We start from the raw sequence: 14,712 nt of genomic DNA, 5'->3' as shown, positions 1-14,712 counted from the left end.
GAATTCAGTAAAGTTCCAGAAATATAAAATTAATATACAGACTTCCATTGCTCTTCTATGCACTAACGATAAACTATCACAAAGAGAAAGCAAATCTTGCTTAAAATCACATCAAAAAGAATGAGATATCTAGGAAAAAACTTAACCAAGGAGGTAAAAGACCTATATTCTAAAAATTATAAAACACTGAATAAGGAAACTGAAGAAAAACATATGAAAAGATTTCCAAAGTCAAACTAAAATCACAATGATATACAATTGCATATCTATTAGAATGGGTAGGATTACAAAATACTGACAATACTAAGTGCTGACAAGGATATGCATATCTAGGGCTCATACATTGCTGATGGAAATGCAAATTGATACAACCTCTTTGGCAAACAGCTTACTGGTTACTTATAAAGTTAAACATATTCTTACCATATGAGCAAGGAATGCTGCTCCCAAGTATTTACCCAAGTGAAATAAAAACTTTTATTCACAAACACAAAAAAGTACAAGAATATATATAGCAGCTTAATTCATAACTGCCAAAAACTGGAAACATCTGAAAAACTCCTTAACTGGATAAACAAACTGTGTTTATTTTGCCACTTTAAAAAAATATCTTGTTTACTTACTCCTATTTATTGTCTTTCTTCTTATAATAGAACATAAGCTTCCCCAGAATAGAAGGACCTTTTCTGTCTTATTCAATGCTGATTACTGAGTACCCAGGAAAGTGTCTGGCATACCATAGGTAAACCATACGTATTTGTTGAATATTAAATATAAGAAAAATAACATTTATGGAGGACTTTCTTTGTGTCAGGCAAAACTTCAATAGCTTTGTATATATTATATCAGTTAAGTAGGCAACTGAGATATTGAGAGCATAAAATACCTTGCCCAAGGTCACACAGTAAATAGTTGTAGTAGAAAACAAATCCTGGCAGTCTGATTCCAAAGCTTGTGCTTAATCCAAATGAGGAAATTTAGGAAGGGTATTACAGGAAAGAGATAGCAAAATGCAGGGAGGTGTGAAACAACACGGTCGCTGCAGGAAACTACAAGAAGGCCAATAAGAATGTATGGCAAGGCAGACTAAATAGGGGCCAGATCATGAAGAGTACCATATGCCAAGATAAGAAGCTTGGACTTTAAAGGAAATAGAACCCTAGTTAAGGGGTTTGGCAGAGTAGTGGCAAGCTCAAATTCTTTGGTGAAATGTCTATTTAGTACTTCTGCCCATTTTTTGATTAGGTTGCTTGTTTCTTTTTTTGATACTGAGCTCCATGAGCTGTTCATATAATTCGGAGATTAATCCTTTGTCCATTACATAATTTGCACAAATTTTCTCTCATTCTGAGGGTTGTCTCCTCATCTTGTTTATGGTTTCCTTTGCTGTACAAAACCTTTTAAGTTTAATTAGGTCCCATTTGCTTATGTTTATTTTTATTTTCATTATTCTAGGAGGTGGGTCATAAAAGATCTTGCTGTGATTTCCATCAAAGAGTGTTTTTCCTATGTTTTCCTCTAAGAGTTTTATAGTGTCTGGTCTTACATTTAGATCTCTAATCCATTTGGAGTTTCTTTGTGTGTAAGGTGTTAGGAAGTGTTCTAATTTCATTCTTTTACACGTAGTTATCCAGTTTTCCCAGCACCACTTATTGAAGAGACTGTCTTTTCTCCATTGTATATCCTTGCCTTCTTTGTCATAGATTAGGTGACCATAGATGCGTGGGTTTATCTCTAGGCTTTGTATCCTGTACCATTGATCCATATTTCTGTTTTTGTGCCAGTATCATACTGTCTTGATTACTGTAGCTTTATAGTATAGCCTGAAGTCGGGGAGCCTAATTCCTCCAGCTCCGTTTTTCTTTCTCAAGATTGCTTTGGCTATTCGGGGTCTTTAGGGTTTCCATAAAAATAGCAAATTTTTTTGTTCTAATTTTGTGAAAAATACCATTTGTAATTTGATAGGGATTGCATTGAACCTGTAGATTGCTTTGGGTAGTATAGTCATTTGCACAATATTGATTCTTCCAATCCAGGAGTATGGTATATCTCTCCATCTGTTTGTGTCATCTTTGATTTCTTTCATCAGTATCTTATAGTTTTCTGAGTACAGGTCTGTTGCCTCCTTAGGTAGGTTTATTCCTAGGTATTTTATTCTTTTTGTTGTGATGGTAAATGGGATTGTTTCCTGAATTTCTCGTTCTGATCTTTCGTTTTTTGTGTGTAGGAATGCAAGAGATTTCTGTGCATTAATTTTGTATCCTGCAACCTTGCCAAATTCACTGATTAGTTCTAGTAGCTTTCTGGTGGCATGTTTAGGATTTTCTATATATAGTATCATGTCATCTGCAAACAGTGACAGTTTTACTTCTTCCTTTCCAATTTATATTCATTTCTTTTTCTTCTCTGATTGCCATGGCTAGGACTTCCAATACTATTTCGAATAATAGTGGTGAGAGTGGACATCCTTGTCTTGTTCCTGATCTTGGAGGAAATGCTTTCAGTTTTTCACCATTGAGAATGATGGTGGCTGTGGGTTTGTTGTATATGGCCTTTATTATGTTGAGGTAGGTTCCCTCCATGTCCACTTTCTGGAGAATTTGTATCACAAATTGGTGTTGAATTTTCTCAGAAGCTTTTTCTGCATCTATTGAGATGATCATATGGTTTTTATTCTTTAATTTATTAAAATGGTGTATCACATTGATTGATTTGCATATATTGAAGAATCCTTGCATCCCTGAGATAAATCCCACTTGATCATGGTGTATGATCTTTTTAATGTGTTGTTGGAGTCTGTTTGCTAGTATTTTGTTGAGGATTTTTGCATCTACGTTCATCAATGATACTGGTCTGTAATTTTCTTTTCTTGTGATATCTTTGCCTGGCTTTGGTATCAGGGTGATGGTGGCCTCATTGAACGAGTTTGGGAGTGTTCCTCCCTCTGCAATTTTTTGCAAGAGTTCGAGAAGTATACGTGTTAGCTCTTCTTTAAATGTTTGATAAAATTCGACTGTGAACCATCTGGTCCTGGACTTTTGTTTGTTGGAAGATTTTTAATAACAGTTTCAAATTCAGTACTTGTGATTTGTCAGCTTACATTTTCTAATTCCTCATGGTTCAGTCTTGGAAAATTGTAGCTTTGCAAGAATTTGTCCATTTCCTCTAGGTTGTCCATTTTATTGGCAGATATTTGCTTGTAGTAGTCTCTTATGTTCCTTTGTATTTCTGTGGTGTCCGTTTTGATTTCTCCTTTTTCATTTCTAATTTTATTGACTTGAGTCCTTTCACTTTTTTTCTTGATGAGTCTGGCTAAACACTTATTAATTTTGTTTGTCTTCTCAAAGAACCAACTTTTAGTTTTATTCATCTTTGCTATTGTTTTCTTTGTTCCTATTTCATTTATTTCTGCTCTGATCTTTACGATTTCTTTGCTACTACTAACTGGTTTTTCTTTGTTCTTCTTTATCTAGTTGCTTTAGATGTAAGGTTAGATTGTATATTTGAGACTTTTCTTGTTTCTTGAGATGAGATTGAATTGCTATAAACTTCCCTCTTAAAACTGCTTTTGCTGCATCCCATATGTTTTGGGTCATCATGTTTTCATTGTCATTTTTTTCGAGGTATTTTTTAACTTCCTCTTTGATTTCTTTAGTGATCTCTTGGTTACTTAGCAGTGCACTGTTTAGCCTCCATGTGTTTGTGTTTTTTACAGTTTTTTTTTCCTGTAATTGATTTCTAATCTCATAGGCTTGTGGTCAGAAAAGATGCTGGATAGATTTCAATTTTCTTAAGTTTTCCGAGGCTTGATTTTGACCCAAGATGTAATCTATCCTGGAGAATGTTCCATGTGCATTTAAGAAAGTGTATTCTGCCACATTCGAGTGGAATGTCCTATATATATCAATTAAATCTATCTGGTCTATTGTGTCATTTGAAGCTTGTGTTTCCTTATTTATTTTCTGTCTGGATGACCTGTCCATTGGTGGAAGTGGGGTGTTAGAATGTTACTATACCTCACTGTTATTGTCTTACTGTTGACTTCCCCTTTTATGTCTGTTAGCATTTGCTTTATGTATTGAGGTGCTCCTATGTTGGGTGCATAAATATTTATAATTGTTATGTTTTCTTCTTTAATTTTTCCCTTGATCATTATGTAGTGTCCTTCCTTACCTCTCTTGTAACAGTCTTTATTTTAAAGTTTATTTTATCTGATTCGAGTATTGCTACCCCAGCTTTCCTGTGATTTCCATTTGCACAGAGTATCTTTTTCCATTCCCTCACTTTCAGTCTGTATGTGTCCCTAGGTCTGAAGTGGGTCTCTTGTAGACAGCATATATATGGGTCTTGTTTTTGTATCCATTCAGCCAGTCTATGTCTTTTAGTTGGATCATTTAATCTGTTTACATTCAAGGTCATTATCGATATGTATGTTTCTATTAACATTTTCTTAATTGATTTGGGTCTGTTTTTGTGGGCCTTTTTCTTCACTTGTGTTTCCTGCCTAGAGAAGTTTCTTTAGCATTTATTGTAAAGTTGGTTTGGTGGTACTGAATTCTCTTAACTTTTGCTTGTCTGTAACGCTTTTAATTTCTCCATTGAATCTGAATGAGATTCTTGCTGGTTAGAGTAATCTTCATTGTAGGATTTCCCTTTCATCACTTTAAATATATCCCGCCACTCTTTTCTGGCCTGCAGAGTTTCTGCTGAAAAATCAGCTGATAACCTTATGGGGATTCCTTTGTATGTTATTTGTTGCTTTTCCCTTGCTGCTTTTAATATTTTTTCTTTGAATTTAATTATTTGTTAGTTTAATTAATGTGTCTTGGTGTGTTTCACCTAGAGTTTATCCTGTATGGGACTCTCTGTGCTTCATGAACTTGTGTGGCTATTTCCTTTTCCATGTTAGGGAAGTTTTTGACTATAATCTCTTCAAATATTTTCTCAGACCCTTTCTCTTTATCTTCCTCTTCTGTGACCCCTCTAATTTGAATGTTGGTGTATTTAATGTTGTCCCAGAGGTCTTTGAGACTGTCCTCAATTATTTTCATTTTTTTTTTCTTTATTCTCCTCTTCGGCAGTTATTTCCACCAGTCTAGGACTGGAGTTGGCAGGCAGTTGGGTAGAGCCGGGTCTTGGTGCTGAGATGAGGACCTCCAGGAGACCTCACTCTGATTAATATTCCCTGGGGTCTGAGGTTGTCTATTAGTCCAGAGGTTTGGACTCAGCACTCCCACCACAGGAGTTCAGGCCCAACCCCCATCCTGAGAACCAAGATCCTGCAAGCCCCACAGCATGGCCAAAGAAAAAAAAAAGGAGCAGTACAATAACAAAGCATAAATATAAAATAAAATTAGAAAAATAAAAACTTTATTAGAAAAAATAAAAATATAAATGAAACAACAGAACCACAACCTAAAAAAAACAAAAGTCAGAAAAGGTCTTGGCTGTGGGGGGCGGAGCTTAGGTGGGGGTGGGGCTTGGGCAGGGCAGGGTTTAGGGTGGGTGGGGCCTAGGCTCAGGACCTGCACAGCTGGAAAAGGCAGCACAGCTAGAGGGGGCCTCAGAGTGCAAACTGCAGAGGTAAGGCCCTGGTGGGCATGCAGGGGGGGTGGGGTGGGGGGTTAGGCTCAGGATGGCTGAAGGGAGCCTCAGAGGGTGGAAGATTAGGCCTGGGACCTCACCAGGCTCTCCGGTGCCCAAGTGGGCAGAGGAAACGCTGGCCACATTCCTTTCCGATCCTCCACTCTCCCGAGGGCCTCTCTCCATTCCTGTTGGTCCCCTCACTGTGGTTGGGCTCATCCTGAGCGTGGAACCCCTCCCCTCCCCCAGCCACCCCTCAGGGGCACTGGTCCCATCCATCCAGCCTCTACTTTTCCTCCCCCTTCCCTCCCCACAACATCTAACCCAGTCACTCAGGGGTTCCTCCCATCCCCTTAGGTGTCCATGGTCCCCCACCAGTGCCTGGTAGGTGCCCTAGTTGTGAGGAGACGTGAACTCCATGTCCTCCTAGTCCTCCATCTTGACTCTGCCACTTGAGAGCAGGAAATGATTTTAAAGGTAGTAAAACCAAGGGGCAAGTTTTATTTTGCCATCTATGAAATGAAGATAATAATAATAACAGCCTCTCAGAGTTGTTGGGAAGATTCCATATAAACATTTAGTACAGTACTGGCACAGCATAAGTGATCAATAAATGGTGGTTATATTAATATTATGATAGTTGTCATTATTTCTATTCTTAGATATGGATGCACAAGGATGAATCTAAGGTAGCTCTTAGGTTTCCAATTTGAATGACTGCATGGATAGTAGTAAATTCACTGGAATGTCGAGCAGGCAGAAGAAGCAGATTGAGAGGGTAAGATAAAGAGCTCATTTTATAAATGATGAGCTTGAGATACCCATGAGACATTCAGTGGTGGTGTCCAAAAGGCAGTTCAAAGTAGGAGTTTTGATATCAGGAGAGATTTTCAAGTATAGACAGTATTGGGAATATGGAAAAGAAATATAAGATGTAATGATATGAGATGGAATCATGTATAAATGTTTAAGAATTTTGTAGAAGAGAAATCCATGAAGGAGAATCAAAAGAAACAGGCAAGAAGATACAAGGAGAATCAAGAGAGAAATACCAGGAAAGACAAGGTAACAGAATTTCCAACAGCAGACTGTCAACAATATCAAATGCAAGATAAATTCACATAGTGAGTATAATATGTCTGTTGAGTTTAACAATATGAATATCACTTATGACTATTACAGTAATGAAATGCCTATTTAATAAATACTACAAAGTATAATGCCAGCTAAGTCTATATTTGAGTGCTACCATTTTAAATTATGATAATAGTGCCTGGTCTAATTGATATAATGAACAAATACACTAACATTATAAACACAAAAATGCATTGATATATATGTATATCATGATTATAAATATACAAATAATTTTGGGTATAGTTCTTAGACTTACCACCAATTCCCAGAAACCAATAGAAGCCAACTTGAAAGAATAAAAATGTGTTCATGTTGGCAGTGTTTACAGTAAAACTGAAATAATATAGCTGATATACAAATTCTTTAAGCTTTCCATATTTTCTATATATTGAATGCTACCCTACTTTCTGAATGTTTCCTTGAACAAAGAACTTCTGACTCCATGAATCAGAAATATAGCTAACTTATGGTGTATCTTATAAAGACCATCCTAAAGTAAATGTGCCACCAACTTCATTCAACAAGTGAGTTTACTTAAGCTACTAATAAAAGTATGTACCCATGTTGCAGACACTATTCAGGTCTTTTATTAACATCTATTATCAATCTTCCAAACAGTGCCTCAAGGCCAGTGGTATTAAACCAAATTTAAAAGTGAATAACTGAAGTTTAGTGGGGTTATGTAACTTGTCCAAGGACACAAAGCTGGCAAGTAACAGAATGAAGATTTTGACACCAAAGCTCATGCTTTTTACCACTACACTCTAATATTATCACTACTCCTGAACAATCAGAAGTAAGAGATGTTTTTTACACGCCAGTATACTTGAGAAAGATTTCTCTACTCTTTCTTTTCCTTACTGCTAAGACGGTTTCTTCTCCTAAACCCAATCTTTGTGAGAATAGCTCTATTTGCATTATCACTTAGTCTTCTGTAAGTTGCCTCTTTATATCCTTGGCTTACTTGGTTTTGTTTTTCTTTTTTTTTCTGGTGAAAGTTCTTTATGTATTTTGGATACCAATCTTATATGTGTAATACATTGCACAAATTTCTTTTCCCAGAATAGTACATATCCTTCAACTTTAGGTCTTTGTCACATAGACTTTATTTTTACAAGCTCAAAAGTATCTATCTATTTCTTTATAATTTTGCTTTCCTGTGCCTTGCATAAGAAATTCAACCCTATTCCAAAGCCAATAACATATTTATTTTTTATTTATTTTCATAGTTTAAATTTTTAATTTGTTTGCATATTCAAGTCTTTAATCCATCTAAAAGGTTTTTAAAAATAATTTGAGATGGGGTGCTCTTTGTCATACAACTCCATCGATTGAATAGGCCCTACTATTCCTACTATTTTATAATACAAACTCTGTCATAGATCAAGTTTCCTTATATAAACAGCCTTGTTTCTGAGTTCCAGTTTGTCCATTTAGACTATTTGTCTATTCTTATTCAAATGCCATTCTATTTTAATCACTATTCTATAAATAAAAATTATTAGCTGAAATATAAGTTTCTATAAAATAAACACATACCTACTCATTATTCTTCTTTAAAGTTGGCTTAGCTATTTTTGACCCTTTGCTTTTCTACATGAATTAGCTTATCAAGTTCTATGAAAAGAATTTGACAAGGATAATGATTTGAATTGTATTAATTCCAATGATTTTGGGTGATTTTGGGAGAACTGACATCTTTATAATATTGAGCTTTCACTTGCAAAAACATAATTTGAATCTCATTTTATCGGATTATCCCTCAACTATCTCTCATTATTGATGTTATCTCTGTACCCCTCTGTCATTCCTTCTCATTTTTCAATGATTGCTGTTCAGACCTCACTGACATTTCTCCAATATATACAGAGACAATATTTCCAACACTCTGGGTACTTTGAGTTCCTCCTCTCCAATATCTTATTTTCCATTATATACCTCTAGCTGCTCCCATAGTCACATTATACACCTTGATATTTCCAATAGTTACAATAATTGTAATTCCTTCAATTTTCTTTTAGTCATTCTACTACCTAATGACAACCTCTTTGCAGCTTATTCACTATCGTACACTAACCACTGACTTCATAAGAATCTCCAACAAGAGTAAATAAAAATCCCTGTTTGCCTAGAAAAGTTCTAGTTTATGCCTGTTGTCCAGTTGTAATTATTAGAGCATCTTTCACTCTCAAAATTGACTGATTGGATAAAAATTGACATTGGATGGTATAGTTATGCTACTTTCAATGCACTGATCTATCGTGTTTTTACTACCTTTCACTTTTTCATGACTCCCCGTCCCCTTACTGTATTCTCTCTTCTCTAAGTTTGCTTGCATGCATCCTGGACTCTCTCAACTTTCTCTTATTTTGTGGTCTGTATTGCAAAAAAACACAACCATGGTCTGCTTCCAGCCATAATGAATTGCCTGGTAATAAGTTTACCCTCCCTCCATAAATAACTAGAATGCTGGACCAAAACATATAAACTATTTTTTTAAGACAGTGGACAGTAGGCAACTCATGATTGATCCCTGAGAGGGAGCAATAAGGTAAGGCTTCTGATCACTAAAGATTTCTGTCTGGAGGCACATTCTGAACTGTGATGCAAGGCAAAGGAGCTCATGAAAAATGTGGATACCTCACTGAGTTAAACAGAAATTGGAGTTTACAGAGTTGGGTTAGTGATGATGTGGCTGGAATTACAGAACAGAGAGCACTGGAGAAGACTAAACTATGCACAGAAAAACTCCAGAAACTGACACAGGGCTCAACTTGATTCTTTGGCTGAATGCAAAGCTGTACATACATAAGGTAAGACTCCATGAAAATAAGCAAAGAATAATTACTAGAAAGTGGAAGAACAATTCCAGGAACTCACGAAGAGCTGGGAGACCTTCAAACCCAAACAAATCATAACACTTCACTAGAGACTCCAGAAGTATCACATCTTAGTAGCAGAGTTAAACTGGCCCTAAAGTTCAGGCTACTCTAGACCTGCCTTAGTAATATTTAAAAGCAAGCCTTGATGTTCACAATGGAGTAACTGGTTCCACATCTACCTAATACCATAAACAACTAAAAAACTGAATAAAATATTTGAAATAGATGTTTTCAGACACTGGATAATTAGCATCACAAAGGTGGGATCCCTAATAGAAGGGAAACAAATGAGATAATTCCTACGATAACTCCAGCTTTCGAGTCACAGGAATGGGAGATGTTCTAATTGTAACCAGACAGATTAAAAAGACCCCTTTGAACACATGGAGCACTCAGTAGATACTCCAGAAGGGTCATGTCTGGACCCAGAAAGACCCAACAAACATCACTACATTAGGCCTGCACTAAGAAAACTTTAAATAAGCCTATGTGTATTATTGAGGGCAAAGAGAAAGACAAAAAATAGACATATAAAATAACTAATTAAACAGTATATTATAAAGTGATAGTTTCTAAAAGAGAAAGTAGAACAGCATATGTGGGGTGTGTGGAGGAGGACAAAATGAATAGGTCACTAAGGTTGGCCTCATAGAGAAGGTGGCATTTGTTATACAAATATCTGCTGGAAAGGGCAAATGGGAATAGTCATTGCTCTAAACCCTAAGCCAATGCTCTAAGGTGGAAACATACCTGGCTTGAGGTACAGCAAAGAAGCCAGAGCTGTGTGGGCAAGGCAGAAAGTAGTAGGAAATGTGGTCAAAGCAGTGCGTATGTTGTAGGGTAGGATAGGTGGGTTTGACCAATGATTTTGCAGGATCTAGTAGGCCATTTTAGAGATATCATCTTTTATGCTGAGATACAAAAGTTAATTAGAGGAGTTTAACAGAGTAATCATGTGATATGACCTACATCATAAAATTACTCCCATTTCCCTGTTAAGAGTACACATTAAAGACAGGGTAGGCCTAGAATATAAACAGGGGGCCAGTTAGGAGAGTTTTATCACAGACATAGAAAGTAATTGGCAGAGCTAGGCCTGGAATTCAGGCATGTCTAATATAGAGTACATATTCATAACGATTACAATTTGCTTGATGATGATGATTATGTTGATGATAATGATGATGATGATATTTTGCAATAGCAGATTTGAAAGAAGAAGAAAGAAGATGAAGAAAAGGACTAGAAGAAGGAGAAAAAGAAGGAAGAAGAGCAGAACAAAAACAGTAGTAATAATCTAGTAATAATTTGTTGTGGTAGTTTTTCCTTTTGCTGTTTTTAGTCTTATTTCTACTGTTGAGGTGTTTTAGTAAAAACAACAGCCATCAAGTAGTGAATCTCTATTATCTATCTATCAAACACCACGGTAGGCTCTTTAGCTGCACTTTCCCATTTAATATGCACAATGCTCACATGAAATAGTATTATCATCTTTGCTTTACAGATGGAAAACTGAGGTGCCAAGAGATTAATTTAACCGATCAATGGTAAAACAGCTCATAAGTATGACTCAGTATATAAACCCAAGTCTGTTTGAATCCATTGCCCTGTGATCTTTCTACCATGATATGTTGCCTATGTTTACTGTCAAGTCTGGCCATAGCCAGGATGAAGTTTTACTGAGACTGAAATCTCCAGGATGGAGACTAAAGCAGCAGCAAACTCTTGGAATTTTTAAAGTCCAATTCAGACATGTCATATATAAAAGTGTGTGTGTGTGTGTGTGTGTGTGTGTGTGCACGTGTGTGTGTGTGTGTGTTTAAGCTACATTACTGTTTATAATAATGTGAGAAATATTTCATTGTTATAAAAAAAAACTTAAAAAAAATTTCACATTATATATCTCAGAGGAAATTCTGTTGGCACACCCAGACAAAACAGGATTGATGAAATAAGAAAGAGCCAAAATGATAAATAGGTATGTTTTGTTGTCTCAGGTTGTTCCTGGAATGCAGTTAATTCCTTTATGACTAGAGGCCTGAAACATTGCATTATATTCAAAGTAAGAGAGAAAAAAGAAACAATTTATTCTTAATGTATGAACTTCTGAGTTCATTAAACATTTCAAAACAAGAAATTAAAGAAAAAGCATCTCACTGACTGCTGATAGGACAGAAAAAATACTATAAATTGTCTGGCAGCAATTTAGAAATATGAATGAAGAGTTTTAAAAATATTAATATACTTTGCCCATCAATTTCCCTCAAGGAATTTATCCTAAGGAAGCAAAATGAAATCTGGGTAACACTTCATGCATAAAGATGTTTACTACAGTGTTATTTATAACAACCAATAATGGAAAATAATCTTTATGCCCAAGATTTAAAGAAATGGTCCAATAGTACATAGCTATTGTACAGCCATGTTTATGAGGTTTTAATGACAGAAAATTGCTTGTGATACCATTTAGCTTCCTTATAAGTAAGATATAAAAATGTATATATGGTACAAATTTAATTATTCTCCAAAAATAAAATAGAAAATAAATAAGCCTAGAAGTAAATATGCCAAAAGTTAATAGTATTTGCTTCTAGGTAGTAAGATTATGGGTGTGTGTTTCGGGGGGTGGGGGGGCATGTGCTTTTTCTCTGCTTCTAATAATTATCTATATTTTCCAAATTTTCTACAGTGAGCATTGGATACTTCTATAATCAGAAAGGGGAAAAAATTAACTCAAAGAGATAAAAAGATTATAAAGGAAAGAAAACAGTTTCAACAGTCCAGGCACATCATTTTATTTCTTCTTATTGGCTGAAGTTTTATCATATTTAAATAGAAAGATTTGCTTTCACATCACACGAGTGTTCTGCTGCATCAATAATAATTTCCACATAAGAATATTTAATATAGGTTTTTCAGAGAGAAAATTACTTTTCAATAAAGATACCGGGATGTTTAGTTATCATAGATTCTTGCAAATGTACTATTTAACAACTACTTCAGGGGGTTAATATATCGGTCCTGGAATATAGCACCATATGTTCCAAGCTTTTATCACTTTCTAAAAACATAAGGAAGATAACCCAAAAGCTAGACCTGTTTATACAGTATATTTGATGCTTTGATTTTTAGTGTAGTCAGCCTTTGATGACTAATATTTCTTTTGCCCGCTAGTACCAAACCCTAAATAAGGCTCCTGACTAGATTACATTCATGAAGGTCTCATTTTAAAGGAAATTGGAGAGATGGAAAAAGATTACAGGAAGAGACATCATAAAAACAGGCCTCACAAGTCAAACTTAATAGTAAAACCATTCTTTTTCATATAGACAACCATGAAAACAAATATCCTGTGAGCTAGAGATATGTATTATATCTTCCCAGCAGATCTTTATGCCTTCTTGAGACAGATTTCCATAACTATATAATGTGATTACAGTTGAAGAAGCAATGGCCCACAGAAAGAGGCTGATAAAGCATCAGGCTCCAGGAAACCAGATAAACATGTTCATGATTTCTAATTGTAACAAGGGTAGGATAACACTGGATATGAAGCTAGAACTCAGACAGACCGAGCAAATATTGGTTCCTTCAACTTTAAAAATAAGTATCCATAAAACAGCACCAACTCTCTTATTAGAATAATAACTTGGAACATATTCATGTTACTTCCTTGATTGATAGAAAAGATTCAAAAGAGACTGTATGACTTTAACATGTAGTATGAAAATTATAACACCCTGGAAGAGACATTTTAAGCAACAAAATGAATATACCTGTAAGCAAACTAGAAGAGAAAAGAACAAGAAACTTTGAAATGTATGACCAACTTGTCCAGAAGACTATCCCAGGTCATATATAACTTAAGAAACACATTTTCCTAACCCTCGAGTCATCCCACTGCTCTGCAACTCCCACACCTGACCATAGGAGTTATATAAGGATAGTCTTTATGAGAGACTAACATGAAAGAAAAACTAGACTAGGAATTCAACATGGCCCAAAGTTAAAAAAAAAACCACTATAATGTCAGAGTTTCTGTTAGGTCTCTACTTATCAAAGGATATAAGAACAGACTCTGTTCCTTGAAAAGTAATCGGTCTCATTTCTTAGGAGTTAATGGATTCCTGGTTACAGTAGGCAAGTTGAAAGGTAAGCATGTGCTGTGCATAAACAAGAAAAGAGTAATCCCCTTTATGAATTTAGAAATCCTGGCAGATTATACTGCTTTAAAGAAAATGTTTCCTTTCCTTAATATGAATTGACTATACTGCCTCAGAATTACTGTTTGTTTTTCAGTGGTGTGTGTATGTGACAATTGTAAGTTACTGACATGAGACAGGCACACCAACAGAAGAATGAGGGGTTGTATGCTTACCTCATGGTAGCAGAGAGGTCTTCACAGGGAACCCAAACTTGGAGTGCCAAGATTCAGTCTTGTACATGTGGCTAAAGCCTCCTGTTGTGAGTTATACTCTCAAGAGTCAGTAACATAGACTTTGGAAAAAGCACTTTGAGGATCATTGATTGTCTTGCTGGAATAAGAGGGACAATCCTAGGGACAGGTGAAGCCCTGTAGGCAAAGTATAGGTTTCCCAAAGGTGGTTTCAGGGAAGGAATATTATTCTTACTATGAAAAACTGAAAAAGGAATTCCCTCATGGGAGAGTAAGCCAAACTAAGAAGCAAAGCAAGGAACTAAAGTTTGTCCTAGAGCAACAGTCTGTGTGAGGTTTAACTTTTTTCCCACTGTCCTAAATTGCTATATCATATATAGCTATCCATGTTCAAAGCTCTCCCATATATTTAATTCCTTCTAGTTAGCCCTAAACGTCAGTAAACATTACATACACCCAGTCCTGTGTCAGTGGTGTGGAAAATTAAAAGAATCGGTAGTAAAGTGAAGTGGCTGTTCCTGAACCCCTCTTCTGCCGAAGCCAGCATGCCAGGAACAACATTGTGTCAAGGACAAATGAGGGTCCCTAAATTCCAGACACTGACCACTGCCTACCTAACACATGACTCAAGTTGCAGTTGAAAGAAACAGAGAGAAGCAAGCAACCAGGTGAAAGAGCAAGCAGAATAGATTGACTTGGGAAGGGAAATTAAAC

At 35.9% G+C, this 14,712-nt stretch overlaps 1 protein-coding gene and 1 long non-coding RNA gene across 3 annotated transcripts in view; one reads left to right on the top strand and one right to left on the bottom strand.

Annotated features, from left to right (window-relative positions):
* LOC309957973 overlaps nucleotides 1-14,712 on the top strand; it is a 624,415-nt gene that overhangs the window by 279,177 nt on the left and 330,526 nt on the right. The gene's annotated exons all lie outside the window — the stretch shown is intronic.
* AGBL4 (AGBL carboxypeptidase 4) overlaps nucleotides 1-14,712 on the bottom strand; it is a gene marked incomplete at both ends in the record, with an annotated part of 1,417,540 nt that overhangs the window by 1,146,863 nt on the left and 255,965 nt on the right. The gene's annotated exons all lie outside the window — the stretch shown is intronic.

This window comes from Leucopleurus acutus, assembly GCF_964270905.1.
Source record: "Leucopleurus acutus genome assembly, chromosome: 2".
NCBI lineage: Eukaryota > Metazoa > Chordata > Mammalia > Artiodactyla > Delphinidae > Leucopleurus > Leucopleurus acutus.
The sequence above is the reverse complement of the archived record's forward strand: the minus strand, read 5'-3'. Positions and strand labels throughout refer to the sequence as shown.